We start from the raw sequence: 15,557 nt of genomic DNA on the forward strand, positions 1-15,557 counted from the left end.
ATGTACATTGGATTTTTATCAAACAATTCAAGAATTTGTTGAGCAGGAAGACATTGGTTTACTCAACAAGGCTAAAGCGCAAGTGGAGACAAAATACAAAACGGTGGATAAGAAAGTCAAGCTTGTGGCAATTCCACTGTCTCCTAAAAGTGAAGGGCTTGCTGATAGGGCAGAAAATCAGCCAAGTCTTCGTGATCCTTTCAACATTGGTCACAAGTTCACATCCGAAAGTATAAAAGAGCTCAAAATTTACCATTCACCAGCTCAAAAACACTCTTTTATATAAATGCTAATGAAATATGAAAAACCTTTTGCATTTCAGCCAAGTGAAATAGATTGTGCTGATACAAATATTGTGGCTCCTATAGTCATTTTTACGGTCCCACATGTGCCTTGGAACCTCAAGCCTATTCATGTTCCAAGAGTGCATTTGCCCAAATTATTGGAATGTCTAAATGAGAAGATCAAAATGAAGATTTTAGAACATTCTTGAGTACCTTACTCAAACTGATGGTTTACTGTGCCCAAGAAAAATGGATCTTTACGATTCATTCAAGATCTACAGCCTATTAATCGTGTCACAATATAAAATGTTGGTTCAGGTCCAATTGTTGACGAATTTGTTGAAGCTTTTGCAAGTAGAGAAATTTATTCTATGCGCAACCTATATTCAGGATATGACCAATTTCAACTTTCATTCACTACAAGATATAGGCCTTATACCGACGTTAAAAGCGACGAAAATGTTCATAAAGAAAGTTGCCCCCATCGTCACAAAAAATGTCATTATTGGAGACGCCATAGAATATTTGGTATTAGCATCATTATCAACGTTACTATTATTGGCGACGCCATAGAATATTTGGTATTAGCGTCATTATTAGCGTTACTATTTTTGTGATACCAATGCAAATAGTGACGCTAATAACGATGCTTTGTGATGCATTTTGCGACGCTAATAGCGACGCGTACAGTAAATTTGCGATGCTAATAGCAAGGATAATATGGGAAAAAAAAATTGCGACGCTAATAGCAAGGATAACATGGAAAAAAAACGTGGAAATATGATTGCCAATACAAAGGTTATTGCAAAAAAATAAGCAAGCAGAACAAAAGAAAAACTTAGAAAGTCCTCTAGATATGTCTTGTCACCACCACTCCTAAGATGATGGATGGCTCTGGTCTCTAGTCATGCCCTTGCCGCCTCACGGTGCTATCTCCAACGTCCTAGAGAATCTGTAGCCTCCTCCCTGAGTCGGCACCAGTCGTCCGCGTCTAGCCACTCGGGCTTTGAAGCCCCACTCTTGAGTGCCTGGTGTGCGTCCAATCATCTATGTGATATGTATGCACACATACAGTCCATCATCCAGCCCGTGGAAAACCTATCTGCTATGAGTGGTACCAGAAACCCCTCATGCAAGGATGCTACTATGTAGTCCTTGCTCCCCTCCAGTATGTTCTTCCAATGATCCAAGATGTTGTGCCGAAAAACTTGTTAGCACAACTCTCTCATACGAGCCATTACCCTCCTCCCCTCATTATTCATGATGATGGCTCCTGACCTATCATCTACAAGGTAGGTATACCCCTTTGGGGTATGCCTAAGATGGGTCCTCTCCCACCTGCGACCACGCTCCTGGGCATATCCAAGAGACCCCTATACATCTGGTGTACCTATCGGGGTAGTATCTCTTGGAGTAGCACCCATAGGGGTGCCACCTGCGGACGACTGAGAAAAAGCCAGAGTGACTAGAGTAGACGTTCCCACAGGTATGACAAATCTTAGAGGTGATGCAACTCCAGCAGAATGACGAGATGGAGACACTGCATCGATACCTCCACAGCAACCACCGGAGCCACTCTCTCTTGAACCGCCAGAAGAGTGAGGAGTAGCACCTGTATCCCAAGCCCAACCGTGGGCTCACTACATCCACGTCTCCGTAGCATCCCCCTGAACCACTCCATCCGTCTGGCCCAAGTTTGGAGCGTTGACCTCGTCTGCGTTGGAAATCAAAGCATCAAAGCGTGTCGAAGTAGATCTAATAGAGCGGCCTAATGGTGTCCGAGAAGACAGCTCCTAGTTCACCATATCTCCGAATCTCGCCATCTGATCTGGAGACATATGCGTGAAGATCTCCTATATCTCCTCATCGCTCATCCCTCGACTCATCGTGATGATCTAAATATCCACAAAGGTCACCTGCAGAGACAAAGATTGATGTTAGCATAATCAATATAAATCATACAAAGCACAGTAATATAAATCTTAAAAAAATGATCTTACTTAAAATACATATCTTATGTACTCTTATAAGCGATTCGTCAATGAATTGAGTAGATTGATGCTCCAAGTATGAAGTACCCTATGGTCCCATGTCAATCTCTTGACCCAACTCCGCATACACTGGAAGGTTGATAGACATGTCACCACAAAAGGATGAGTCCACCCCATTCTCAAAGAATTCTTAGACTCTTATATTTCCATCATTATTACCCGATGCTGGCTCCTGTACATACTCCAAGCTTTTGGTGGCCTCCATCCCTTGCAATATCGACCCCTCTATTTGCATACTGTCCTCATCTATTCTTGGAACATTGATTTGATCATGTACTCTCGCACTTCGGGGAGCTAAAAAAGATATAACATACCACCATCAAGGTTGTCGGAGGTTTGGATAGAAAATTACCTATTCACAATCACATACAAGAGAGATTTAACTATTGTAACATGTACCACGTCGTAATACATACAATTAAAAAACACATGAGTTCGTGCACTTGTTCACAATGGGCCGAAAACACAAACGTGTCATGTAAATCGGTCCATTTTTTTCGGAATATATTTCAAGAAATCCAGATGGACCTCGTCAAACTGTTGCTCCAGCTCTTTCAAGTGCCACTTTGAACCACTGCACATCGAATGCAACATCCATTCTTTTTTCTACCCCATTTCAAACCATCATATCTCCGATCAATCTGTCATCGTCCTTCAGTGACCATAGCATACTGTTGTCTAAATCCACTGTTGGTAGCCATTGTGAAATATGCACTAGCACCTCAGACACCAACCAACCTTCAACCATGCTCCTTCTAGCCAAGCTCGTTGCCGCAAAAAGCCTTTCAGGGTTTTTATGAAGTGCTCCAAGAACATCCATCATGTATGGACAAGTCTAGCAATCTCCACTTCATCTACAAGATGCATAAGAAGGTGGATTTGTATCATGAGCATGCTGGTAGGCAGGTATTTCTCAAAGAGACATACCGCCTCCACTACTCCCCTCCTTGCGGATTCAATAGAGGATGCCCTAATCTCCTTCTGTGAGATCCATTGCACTAAAGTCAACAACTTGTAAATTGCCCCATGTATTTCTGGAGTAAGGCATCTCACGATTGCGATCAGTAGTACAAAATGCTACAAATGAGGAAGCATTATAAACAACAAATACACTCCAAATAGCAAAATACACAGGCTACTTACAATCCATTCATAGTACAAACCTGATATATCTTATGCCAATCATGGGATTTTAGCCCTAATAATTGGTCGTCTTTAGAAAACTCAGACCTTAGAGAATGCATCATACCCGTTGGAGTGCAGATAGAATTGACTATTTGCTTAACAATGCACTCTTCTTTAGTGGAAAAAACCCAAGGAGCGTGAGGTAGCCACAAGTAACCATAAGCACTAGCGCAGCCAAAGCGTGTCCATCTTGTCTACTTCCTTCAAATCCATTCATGCCCCTACAGTATCTATCTTTCCTGTGATGTGGTCCCATAGCAAGCTGCCCATGTTCTTGAAAATATGCATGGGATCCAACAAGTGGTTGATCTGTTAGGTGGGTCCAATACGGCGACTCGTAGAAAACTAAGAACCGTCGTCTTCTGTTTGGATGTGACTCCGTGTGGACTATTTTCAGCTCATACCAGCTTTGGGCATTCATACGTGCTAGAGGTTGTCCAAGAAAACCTTCCTTGAGTTCATGACCCTCTGGCAAGAAAGGGGTGTGTCCTTGATATACCATCTTCTTCATGGTTTGTGACCTTTGGGAGTCTAACTGTGGCCCACACAATGGACATGCATGATAACCTGAGGTAATCAAACCTATCCCAACACCTCCATCTAGTGAATACAAACTTGAACGAGCTATGATCGATATTACCAATGAGAAGGGAAGCCTATTTACTTGAGCACTCTCTCAATCCCGAAAAGTCCTACATGGTCTATATGAGAATGGATCGAATATTGGCGGACCGTTGACCATCACGCTTGCTTATATCTTGCACGGTGATCCCCTCCTCCTACAAAATCTTAAGCTCATCGACTAATGGATGAAGATACACATCCATATTTTTTACTTTGTAGCGGTCGGAAATGAGAAAGCTATGGATGAGATGTCCTTTCTTCGTAGAAAGCCATGGAGGGATATTGTAGTTGACAAGGACTATAGACCACACATTGTAAGAAGTTGAGAGCGTAGACTGAATGGATTCACACCATCCATAGCAAGACTGAGCCGAAGATTCCTTGGCTCTCAGGCAAAGCCTAGGAAGGTAGAGCCAATGTGGCTCCATGCACATGAATTCGATGATATTCGTTGAACTTGATCTGTGGACCTATTCTACGCATGCCACGTTGTCAAGCTCTCCATGTCGGACATACGAAACATGTGGTTTATGCGGGGGATAAGAAAAAAGTGTCTAATAACTTTTTGAGAGATAGTTTTTCCTTGCAAGTCTTGTCAATACCTGTGAGCACCACACTTTGGACATGTCTCCATAGTCTCGTATTCTCCTCGAAACAATATGCTATCGTTGATACATGCATGGATGCTTTTGTAGTCCATGACAAGCTTTTGTAAAACATGTCGCACATCATTATGAGACTCAGACATGGTATTTGCAAGTGGTAATATATGATACTTCAATAACCTTGAGAAAGCAGAATATTTTTTAATGATAGTGCTGAAAAGAAATCAATGAAGTGTACGTACAAGGTACCTGAACAACTCGATCACACTCCAATCACTCCACCTGTATTTTTCTTACATTCTTAGGAGTGCAAGCAGTGTCTTCAGGCGAGATACTCAGCACCCATCATATAATGGTATTGATACTTCCTCTCTAAGCGGATCAGAAGTCTCGATATCCATGGGCATCAATGCATCGATCATTGCCTCCATCTCAGTCTCCAAGATTGTAGGTAAGTTTGGAAGGTTTCTTGTCTCCTGTGGTATTGACGGTATAGATTGGATAGTACCTTCCAAGTGGGTGGATTGGCTCAAGCTCTCCATCCATCGTACATCCACAAACTCTTCTAACTGGCCACAAAGGGTGCACTCCTCCTTGGAACGAGACATCATCTCCATGAATAGAAAATTTGCCAACCACACTCAATGTTTTTGTATATGGCATTCAATTAGCTTATAAATACAATGCATGATTGATATACATCTTTTTTACCATTTGCTCAAACTCTGAGATCGCTTGATCAATGATCTCATATTGAAACTCACCGAAGCGTCATACGTGTTCTATAGACAATCCACGTTTTTGTTTAATTGCCAGCTTACATTGAGAGCAAGGACATGGGACATGCTGATTAAGATATGCCTCACGATCTTGAACATCATGACCTTCATCATTTTCCATTTGGTCTACATTACGACAAACAATTTGTTTTTATTATCATTCTTTTTTTCTTTCTTAAATTGTTTGAGAAGGGATTTCTTCTCTTGTAACTCAGCAAAATTAACGTATGTAAAGTCTCCACCCACCCATAAATTCACGTATGTCGAAGTGTTTCCTATCTCGTGGTATTGCACTGGACCTCACCACCACTCTCTCTTTGTTTTTTATCCATTCATTCTCTTCTCTCCTTCCATCTCTCTCTCTTTTTCTCTTTCTTTATTATGTTGCATGTTTATTCCCTCTCTCTCATTCCTATTTTCTTTTTCTCTTCGTCTCCCTCTCTCATTTCCTTTAACAAAACATCTCTCTCTCTCTACTACCAATTTTCTTTAACAAAACATCTCTCTCTCTCTCTACTACTACCACTACCACTACCACTACAATAAACAAGAAAAGAAGAAAAAACAACAACAATAACTACTACTACTCCTCTACTACTACTACAAACAAGAAAAGAAGAAAAAATCACTACTACTACCACTACTACAACAACAACAATAAACAAGAAAAGAAAAAAAACTACTACTACTACTACTACAACAAACAAGAAAACTACTATTACTACTACTAAAATCAAGACTATGGCTACCACAACAACAACAAACAAGAAAAGAAAAAATTAAACAACAACAACTACTACTATCACTACCACTACTACTAGGACTACCACAACAACAACAAACAAAAAAATAATAAATAAAACAACAACAACTACCACTACCATTACCACTACCACTACCACTACTACTATCACCATCACTAGTACGACTAACACAACAACAATAAACAAGGAAAAAAGAAAAGAATAAATAAAATAACAACAATAACAACAACCTCTCCCTCCCTTCCTCCCTCTCCTTCTCTTTCTCTCTTTTCCTATTATGTTTAATGTTTTCTCCCTCTCTCTCTCGTTCCTTCTTTCCTTTTCTCTCTTTCTCTCCCTCTCTCATTTTCTCTCTTTCTCTCTCCACACACATGATTTTTAACAAAAACAAGTTTTAAAAAATGAGAAAAAACAAAAACAAAGCAAGAGGGAACAACTCACTCACCGCAAAGGCCCAAGGATGGATTCAGCATCTCCTCTTCACGACGACGGTTCTTCTTCGCCCTCCATACACTTCCTCCTCTTCTTCGCAAACGGCGGCGACGATGGTGAGAAGCTTTCCTTCTCCCTCTTTCTATCTTTCTCTCTCCCTCCCTCTTAAATTCAAGATGGAGTTCGCTCTCTCTTTCGTTCGTTTTCACAAAATAATGCGCTCAGGTTTCGGTCGGCGTTTTTTCGTCCGAGCACCGTTGCTATTTGCGTCGGAAAGTGCCATTGCTATGCCTCTGTATCCTTATAGTGATTAGAAATGCAACACAAATAGTGACACCACTATTTTGCATCAAAAAGTGCTGTCCCTATGCCTCCATATCCTTGTAGTGATTAGAAAGCTGAGACATTACCGCAATGAAAACACCTCTTGGATTGGTCTGCATGTGCACTCTACCACAAGGTGCAACAAACTCTGTAGCCCATATGATGAATTCCATGCACAAAGCCTTAAGGGACTTTATTCCACAACTTAGTCTTCCATTTCTTGATGATGTACCTATCAAGGGATATGAAGTCAATGAAAATAATGAGGATCTTGACAAAGATGGTTACAAGACATTTGTAGTTAACCATATTCATGATTGTGATAGGATTTTAACAAGGCTAGAAGAGGCACATCTTACCCTTTTTGGAGCTAAGTCAAATTTTGGAGTAGAAGAAGTCCTAGTGGTCAGTCATCTATGTGGCCCCTATGGACACAAACCTTCACCAATCAAGATAGATGCCATCACCAAAATGCAAGAAAAATGCACAAATGTTTCAAACGTAAGAAGATTTCTTGGCGCATGTATATTCTATCTCATATGGATACCACATTTTGCTCATGTAGTTGAAAATCTTTATCAATTATTAAGAAAAGGCCAAAGATTCTCATGGGGTAATGAGCATACTCTCACTATGCGTAAATTAAAGAAGCTATTAATTTCATCGCCCACTCTCAAAAGGGTTGATCATTGAAATGGTCAACCCATCATCCTTACTGTGGATACAAGTTCCATTGGGATGGAATGGGTTGTTAGCCAAGTGAATCTTAAAGATAACAGGTATGCAATGCGTTTTGGAGCAAAAGTTCTCAATGAATGTCAAAGAAGGTATGCACAAGTAAAAAGGGAATTGTGGGCAGTCGTAACAACATTAAAGTGTGATCGTGAATACTTTATAGGTGCTTCTATAGTGGTAAAAACTGATTGTCTTCCACTCTTGGGCATGATTTCCAACTGCTATACACCCAAAATTGCTATGCTAAGATGGATTGCATATATTAAATCTCTCAACCCCGAATCAAAGCATATTGTAGGAAAGATGAATCCAATTGCTGACATTCTATCACGTGCAAGATATAACAATGAAGAAGTGCTTATGGAAGAAGATGAAGCTGAAGAATCTATACTTGCTGATTTTCATTCCATGGCTGCTAAAAATACATTTTCAATTTCTGCATATACTGGTCCAAAGTTGAAGACAACAAGGTGGTCAACTAGAAGCCAGCATGCTCATTGCATTGCTCAAGTTCTAGTTCATTTCCTTGAAGAAGATGATGATGAAGATTGGTTGAAGATTGGCCAATATTTGAGCACAATGAAGAAGAAAGAGACTTGGACTGATGAGGAGTTGAAGCATATCAAGAGGAAAGCTTATGGATTTTTTATTAAAGAAGGATATCTTTGGAAGTACGCAAAGAAGAAGAAAGGAGCGCCTGTCCAAGTTTTAGGTAACAAAAGATTGCAACAATACGTAATGAAGGAATTTCATGAGATCCTGTGGGCTGGCCATAGAGGCATATGGGGAACCTTTAGTAAAGTCAAAGAAAAATATTGGTGGCAAAACATGTATCCAGACATTGCACATTTTGTTTAAACTTGTTTTGTGTGTCAAATGTATTCTATGGTCAAGCATCGAGATGGGTTACAAACGACTTATCCCTTGTCTATGCATTATAGATGCATTATTGATCTTGTAACCATGCCTACAGGGATATGGAATATACAGTATTTAGTGCTTGCAAGAGAGGATCTAACCAATCAAGTTGAAGGCAAAGCCTTAACAAATAAAACCACTCAAGATATTTTTCATTTTTTTCTTGAAGAAGTATTTTGTAGATATGGTTGTGTGGGTAAAGTAATTGCAGATAGAGGAGAGTTGGATGCTGATGAGGTATGTAACTTCTTTGCTCAATTGGGTGTTAAGTTGGCTTTAACATCAACCTACAATCCTAAAGGAAATGGGAAAAGTGAGAGAGGGAACCAGCCTATTCTCAAAGCTCTAGCAAAGTCTTGTAGAGAAAATATCAAAGAATGGCCTAAAATGCTACCTTTTGCATTATGAGCTGACCAGACTACTCATAGTTTAGTGACTGGCTATATACTAGCTGAACTTATGTATGGACAACAACCAATTATGGCAATTGAAGAATCTATTCTCACATGGAGTCTTCTACCTTGGGAGAAAGGCATCAATAGAGAAGAGTTGCTGACTTTGTACATACGATAACTAGAAATAAGGCCTGAAGATGTTCAAGCAGCTATTGAGAAGCTAAAGACAACAAGAATAAAGAACAAAAGAAGGTTTGACAAGCGACATCGACTTGGGTTAAGAGCAATTCAAGAAAATGATTGGGTGCTTGTCTATGACAGAAGCCTAGATAATCAATATAATGCTTCTAGGAAGATGGTAAAGCGTTGATTTGGCTCGTATGTGGTAAAGGTCATTCATGACAATGCCACATATTCATTGATTGAATTGGATGGGACCAACATAAAGATATTCGTAGCTGGAAAAAGAATCAAACTGTTCAAACAAAGAGAAAACTCAACATAAGAGTTAGAAGACTTGAATATAATTCAGGAGTATGAAGACATAGAGGAAGAAGAAGAGGCAGAAGCTGAAGATATTGACATGGTAGAAGATACTTCTTGTGACACTGCAAATCCGTAAGACTTTGGCACATGCCAGAGGATGTGCAAGTTAGGAGGGGGTGGATGTCGTGCCGCTACGCGCACACCATGTAAAAATATCTAAAGTTTGGCTTCCTTTTAGATTTAGAGAGCCAATGCCACTTTAGGCATTAGTATTAGTCTCCATGCTTCAAAATATTAGATTTTTTTGGACAAGTTTTTAGCCAATTTTTGATATTCTAGATATTATCTCTTGCAAAAAATCATAAAACTATAGACAACTTCTAGATTAGAATGACATGTAAAAGAAAGCATGTAGCTTTCAGCCAATTTGAGAGGAATTTATGTAAAAAGAGAGATTGACAAAATCGCACGACGTGCAATTGCTGTTTTTAGGCAGTGAACATCACTCCGAAGAAGGAGATAAAGAAGGAGTGATCTGACAGAACTCTTGCCAGGTGTGCTAGTATTTTACCCCCCTTTTAGAGCCAATGAAAGCATCAGATGGGCGATATGAGAAGCATAGAGTAAGGTATTATTTTAGACACGTTTTTGTCTATTAGAGTTATATCTTCTCATAATGCTGAAAGAAACTGATAGGCTTCATCTTTGTTAGTTTTCTTTTATATTTTCTAATTCTTTTGTTGAATATTCTTCTACATCTTCAATTTCTTCAAAACCCTTCTCTTTCGTCTACTCCTCTCCCTAAATCTACCTTCATCCTACTGTCTCTTATATTCAAGAACTTGGCTTGAAACCTTCAACCCTTCTCTTATCTCTATCATCTCCGGAGTCTAAGCTCTTGAGCCCCCATACATTATTCTCTTGCTAAACCCATGTGGTGACCTTCAATCCGACGTGCTGCAATATCTGAGTGGCAGGAACTCTAGTAGGCTTGGAGGAGTAAGAAATTGATGGGATTTTTAAGCTTGAGGTTGAAGGAGCTATGGAGGATTAGGGTTTTTAGATAGGGCGACTGGTCTTTTCCTAATTTTAGTGTGTAGAAGCAATCATTGCAAGAGATGTTAGGTGGGTAGAAGGCCTATGAGGTGGCCTTCAAAAGCCCTATGGTTGCATGAAAGATTGCAGCCACAATAATACAACTTGCTCTACACCTTTTTGAGATAATGATGAAGAATTCAAGCAATGCCTACTCCTACAATATGTAATAACAATTGTGAAGTAGTAGGATGGTGTGTCTTGAGTCCAACAAGAAATCTCTAGAAGGAAGCTTCAATAGATTTTGTCCATAGAGAGAGATATGATGACTCCAAGTAGGTAGGCTCCTATAAGCTATGGCTGCCATGAAGGTAGGGAGTGTAGTTGAAGTTGGAAATGAAGTCAACCACTTGGACTAAGCTAGAGAAAGATAAAGAGGAGATGAGAGAAGAGATTTCAAAGTTGAGCCATGCTCTCCATGACTCTGAAACCATGTTGAAATGTATGGATCTAGAGCATGGCTATGCAGATGGAAGAGAAAGAGAAAACTCATGATGACATTGACAAGAAGAAGCGACTATTACTCAAGTGAATTAGGTTCCAAGATGGAGGCTTGGACTCATAAACACAATCTTGAGTATGACACTAACTATGACTAGAAGGACAAAGTACAATGGAAAGTACAATACTTTATAGGCTCATGATGGCTCCCTTTTTCTCCACTATGCCTATGGGATTCAAGCATCCTGCATTTTAGGCATCCTCTCTAGTAAACTGTATAAGTCTTTCTCTATTTATCCATACAAAGAGACTGTCATGTGATTGCATAACCCTCAATAACACGAAGCCATCTCAACCACCTCCTCTCAAGTTCCAACTTCTAGCCACACCCGCAACAGTCAACTCAACATAAACTTGCATCATCTCTATCTAATCATCTCCTTTCCTTATCTTACATTTCCATAAAATCAAATTTTGTGGTAGTATTGAGAGATGCTTCAAGACCTACTTAGGGGAGGGACAACTCTGTAGTACTGGTAGAAGAGCAAATCTCCAAGTACAATGAATCTACAACGAGATGACAATTATTCCATGTCTCCAATCTATAAAGCATCAATGCAAAATCTAAGCACAATATATAATGTGACACTCTAAATTTTGATTGACCACTGTCAATAGACCTAGAAAAAATCAAAAGGAGGATAGAGACTCCTAGCTTTGGAACCTCAAGAAAAAACCATATTACCACAAGTAATTTTTCATGTAGAATCTCCAAATAAGACATGATGCCCTACATCATCTAGTTGTTCAACAAATAGAAAGCTTTTGGTCAAGGCCAAAATATGATGTACATTCTCCAAAACAAAAGATGTACATGTAGCAAAATTGCAACATAGCATCATCAATGCTAGTGATATCCAAAGCCTTGTCATCTCCCAATCTCATAAAACATGTGATGCTATGAGAGGTATGAAATCAATCAAGATATGGAGTAATATGGAAAGAAGCCCTTGAATCAAGTAGCCAACATAGAGAACACATAGATAGAGCATTAGTAGCCTAAATAATATCAAATGACAAAGCAACCAAGACACAATTCTCATTAGAATCAAGCTCTACTACATTTATTTCTTCAATCTTTACACTAGATTTTCTAGGGACAATGCTATGATCATCCACTTATCCTAAACTTTGCCCTTTCTTTTTCCATTACACTTATCATTGCACATATGATGACATCAGGCATGATATAACCCTACTTCCCACAATCGTGGCATGTCAATGAGAACTTATGACCATGGGACTTACTGTGAGAATTTCCATGTGTTTGAGATTGAGACCTCTATGAGTCTCTACCATGGCAGGCAATACTATTGTTACCATCATGTCGATGGCCTCTAATAGTCAATACATGAGAAGAGTGGGATGCATCCATACTCCCTTTGTTCATCTCTTAATCACAACAAAAGCCTTGAACGTTTTAAAGTACTCAAATACTTTACTCTTTCCCTTCATGAAATATACTAATTAATAGCTTTCTAGAATAATCATTAACAAACCTAACAAAATACTTGTTGACCCAAGCAAGAGATATATTTTGTATAGGCCCCAAATATCTACATGCATAACATTAAATATGTTTTTGCTCACATCTTTGTCATGCCAAAAAGGTTGTTTTGCATGCTTTCCAAATTGGCATACTTCATGGACTTGCATAATTCTACAACTCTAAATGCAAGCAAACTTGTAACCAATTCTTTGGACTCATTATTTTTAACATCTGTACATTTGTGTGTCTATTGTTCCATATTTCAATATTTGCAATCATACATTTTCCTTTTGCATATATAATAGCATTTATAGTAGGAATTCAAACATCCTTATAAACATGTAGCCAACTCTACTTCCTTTTATAGTCAACCAACACTTGTTATGAAAGTCTTCAAAAAAAAACATGCATTTAATTAAATCCAACCCATAGCCCTTGTTCTAGCATGTGTTGTTTGATTTTCGTACTAACTTGATATAGTACATCAAGTTTCTTTGTAATTTATGCAAGTTTTTACACCAACCTAATACACTGTATCCAACTCCACAATACTTTGTATATTTCCTATACTAACTTGATGCAATGCTTCAAATTTGGAATAGCTTGATACACTACATCAAGGTACATACAAAATTGTATGTGTGTAAGCTCTAGATTCTAAACAAAGTTGATCATATACATCAAGGGGTGATGTGAAATATGCAATGGACTTTTAAAATAACTAGAAAAACTCATGAAACTATAAATAATGTTGTTGTAGCTTGCAAAAAAATTTGTGATGTAGTGCATCACAACTTTATTTGCAAGATGCAACAACATCACAACATTGTTTATGCAACAACATCAATTTATGCAGCAACATCATAATCCTACTATTTATAATGCTTCATTGCATTATCATGCTCAAAATTTTATGGTGGTAAACCACTTCATTGTGTTATATTCCAAAGCACATGACAACACAATAGTGTGGCACATTCATTCAATAAGGAGCTTGAATGAGTATTTCATGTAGTAGGATTATTTGGTCTACCTCTTAGAGTGACTGCTAATGTATAAATATATGGGAATATTTTTTCTCTACTAATATCTTTTTCTTGGTAAAGAGTTATAAGATCTTCAAAGACCAATTCACAAAATCCAAAGTAGAGAATGTGTTTACCTTCCTTGTCATAACAAAAGTATGCAAGCATGTAGGTAAGATTAGGACTGGTCAACCCTTATCAAAGCTAGACTAATTGATTGATAGATTAGTTGAGTTTTTTCCAAGTACAAATGAATGTACCTAGACTAACTTTGAGGCAAAAGTAGTTCTATTATCCTCAATATATAGTACTTGTACTTATATATTATGTTGTATTATGATACAATAGTTCACTTGATTGCTTGGCTTTTATATATCTTTAGGTTTAGAAATGATTATTGTACATAACAAAGGCAAATTTGTATTGATGTAGAAATTATGATTTCCAACCCTCGTGTATAAGATGGACCTCTAAGGTGTTATGAAACTACTTAGCCATGATCGAGAAGTTGGGCTAACTAAGATTATGGAAGAGAATTAAAAAGATTGATAGTTTTTTAAAAAGACTCGTGCCCTTTATTTAATGGGATAGGGGATCGACTTCACATAGCACACATGTATGTATCCATTGAAAAACTTATGGAGATTGAGGAGCAAAGCTTAGAACATGGAGAAAACACAAATGGGAAAAGGGATGCTTGACCAAATACTTGATGTGTGAGCTTTGATATGTACTTACACTTGCATTACCATGCAAATTGATTTATTCTCTTTCCTGTATTGTTAATTATTCCACTCTTCTTGTGAAGTTAATTACTCTTTTTCCCATTAACATCTGAATCTTCAAGTGTTGTGAGTTAATTACATTGTTTGTTACTCGTTCTAAGTCTAATGTTTTGTGGTAACTTACTTGCTCTTTTCGGGCATTGCTCTCAAGGAAAGCTCTATGATCTTGTACGAGTTTATTTCCTACACAAACTTGATCAGCACATTATTCAAGCATAGAAAGCTCACAAACTTGGCATGATGTTGTGGAGTAGATCAATGAAATGTTGGACACTTTTGGTCATATATTGAAGTTATCCTATTGTGCATTTAATATCATCGTCTTAAACAAAAAGGCTCTAAAAGTGTTTATACTAGCCTCAAGTTAAGTTCTTTTCTTTATTTTGTACTTGTGAATGAGCACACAAAACTAGAATTTCCAAAAATGCAAGGTTGCTGAAAAATCCCAAGATTACGAACAACATGGATTTCATATTGCAAGTGTATGATTATATGCCTCATCAACATAATAAGAAAGACACATGACTAAAGCCATTATTACTCAAGTACTACAGCATCCATGCTATTCCTTCGACTGCTCTTGTGTACGAAAACAACTAGAAGTTCTAGGGTATAAGAATTTTTTATATTGAGGTACATTCATGTGTAAAGAAAAGCAATTTCTTTTAGCAATAACAGTTTAAACAAAACTAAAAGTTGTGACGTTTTGAAAAGTCAAACATCACTTTTTGGCTAGTTTTGAGAAATAGGTTGTTTTGAGGAATCTCCTTAGGAGAACCATGCAACACACCAAAAATGTTTGCAACTATGTTTGTATCCTAAGCCCTCATCATCCACACCAATCATTAGCAACAATACATATTCAAGGTTAATCTAGAGGCAAAATAGGTGTATATTACCTAATCATAAGCACCCAAAAGAAAAAGACACGATGCCTTTATCACCTACTTATAGTGATACATGTATCTAAATAGGATTTATAATTTCTTATTATGATTGTATTTTAATTCCCATTATCCTAGTAGTATCCATTCCCATTCCTACAAGATGCAACTAGTGATCATCCATCTATGGTGCATA

The 15,557-nt window shown here is 38.1% G+C and overlaps 1 long non-coding RNA gene across 2 annotated transcripts; it reads right to left on the reverse strand.

Moving 5' to 3' along the window:
* Window positions 1-841: 841 nt before the first annotated feature.
* LOC148021435 (uncharacterized) lies at window positions 842-15,526 on the reverse strand. 2 transcript variants are annotated; one of them, XR_015694720.1, is made up of 5 exons: window positions 7,135-15,526; window positions 6,738-7,017; window positions 2,495-2,629; window positions 2,285-2,404; window positions 843-2,200 (listed from the first exon to the last, which is right to left on the reverse strand). It is a non-coding gene; the product is annotated as an uncharacterized LOC148021435 (long non-coding RNA). The 2 variants fall into 2 exon arrangements; XR_015694719.1 differs by having other exon boundaries at window positions 842-2,404.
* Between the last annotated feature and the right edge of the window lie 31 nt (window positions 15,527-15,557).

This window comes from Lygodium microphyllum, chromosome 18 (assembly GCF_053477565.2).
Source record: "Lygodium microphyllum isolate KBCC chromosome 18, Lygodium_microphyllum_v1.1.10, whole genome shotgun sequence".
Classification (NCBI taxonomy): Eukaryota; Viridiplantae; Streptophyta; class Polypodiopsida; order Schizaeales; family Lygodiaceae; genus Lygodium; species Lygodium microphyllum.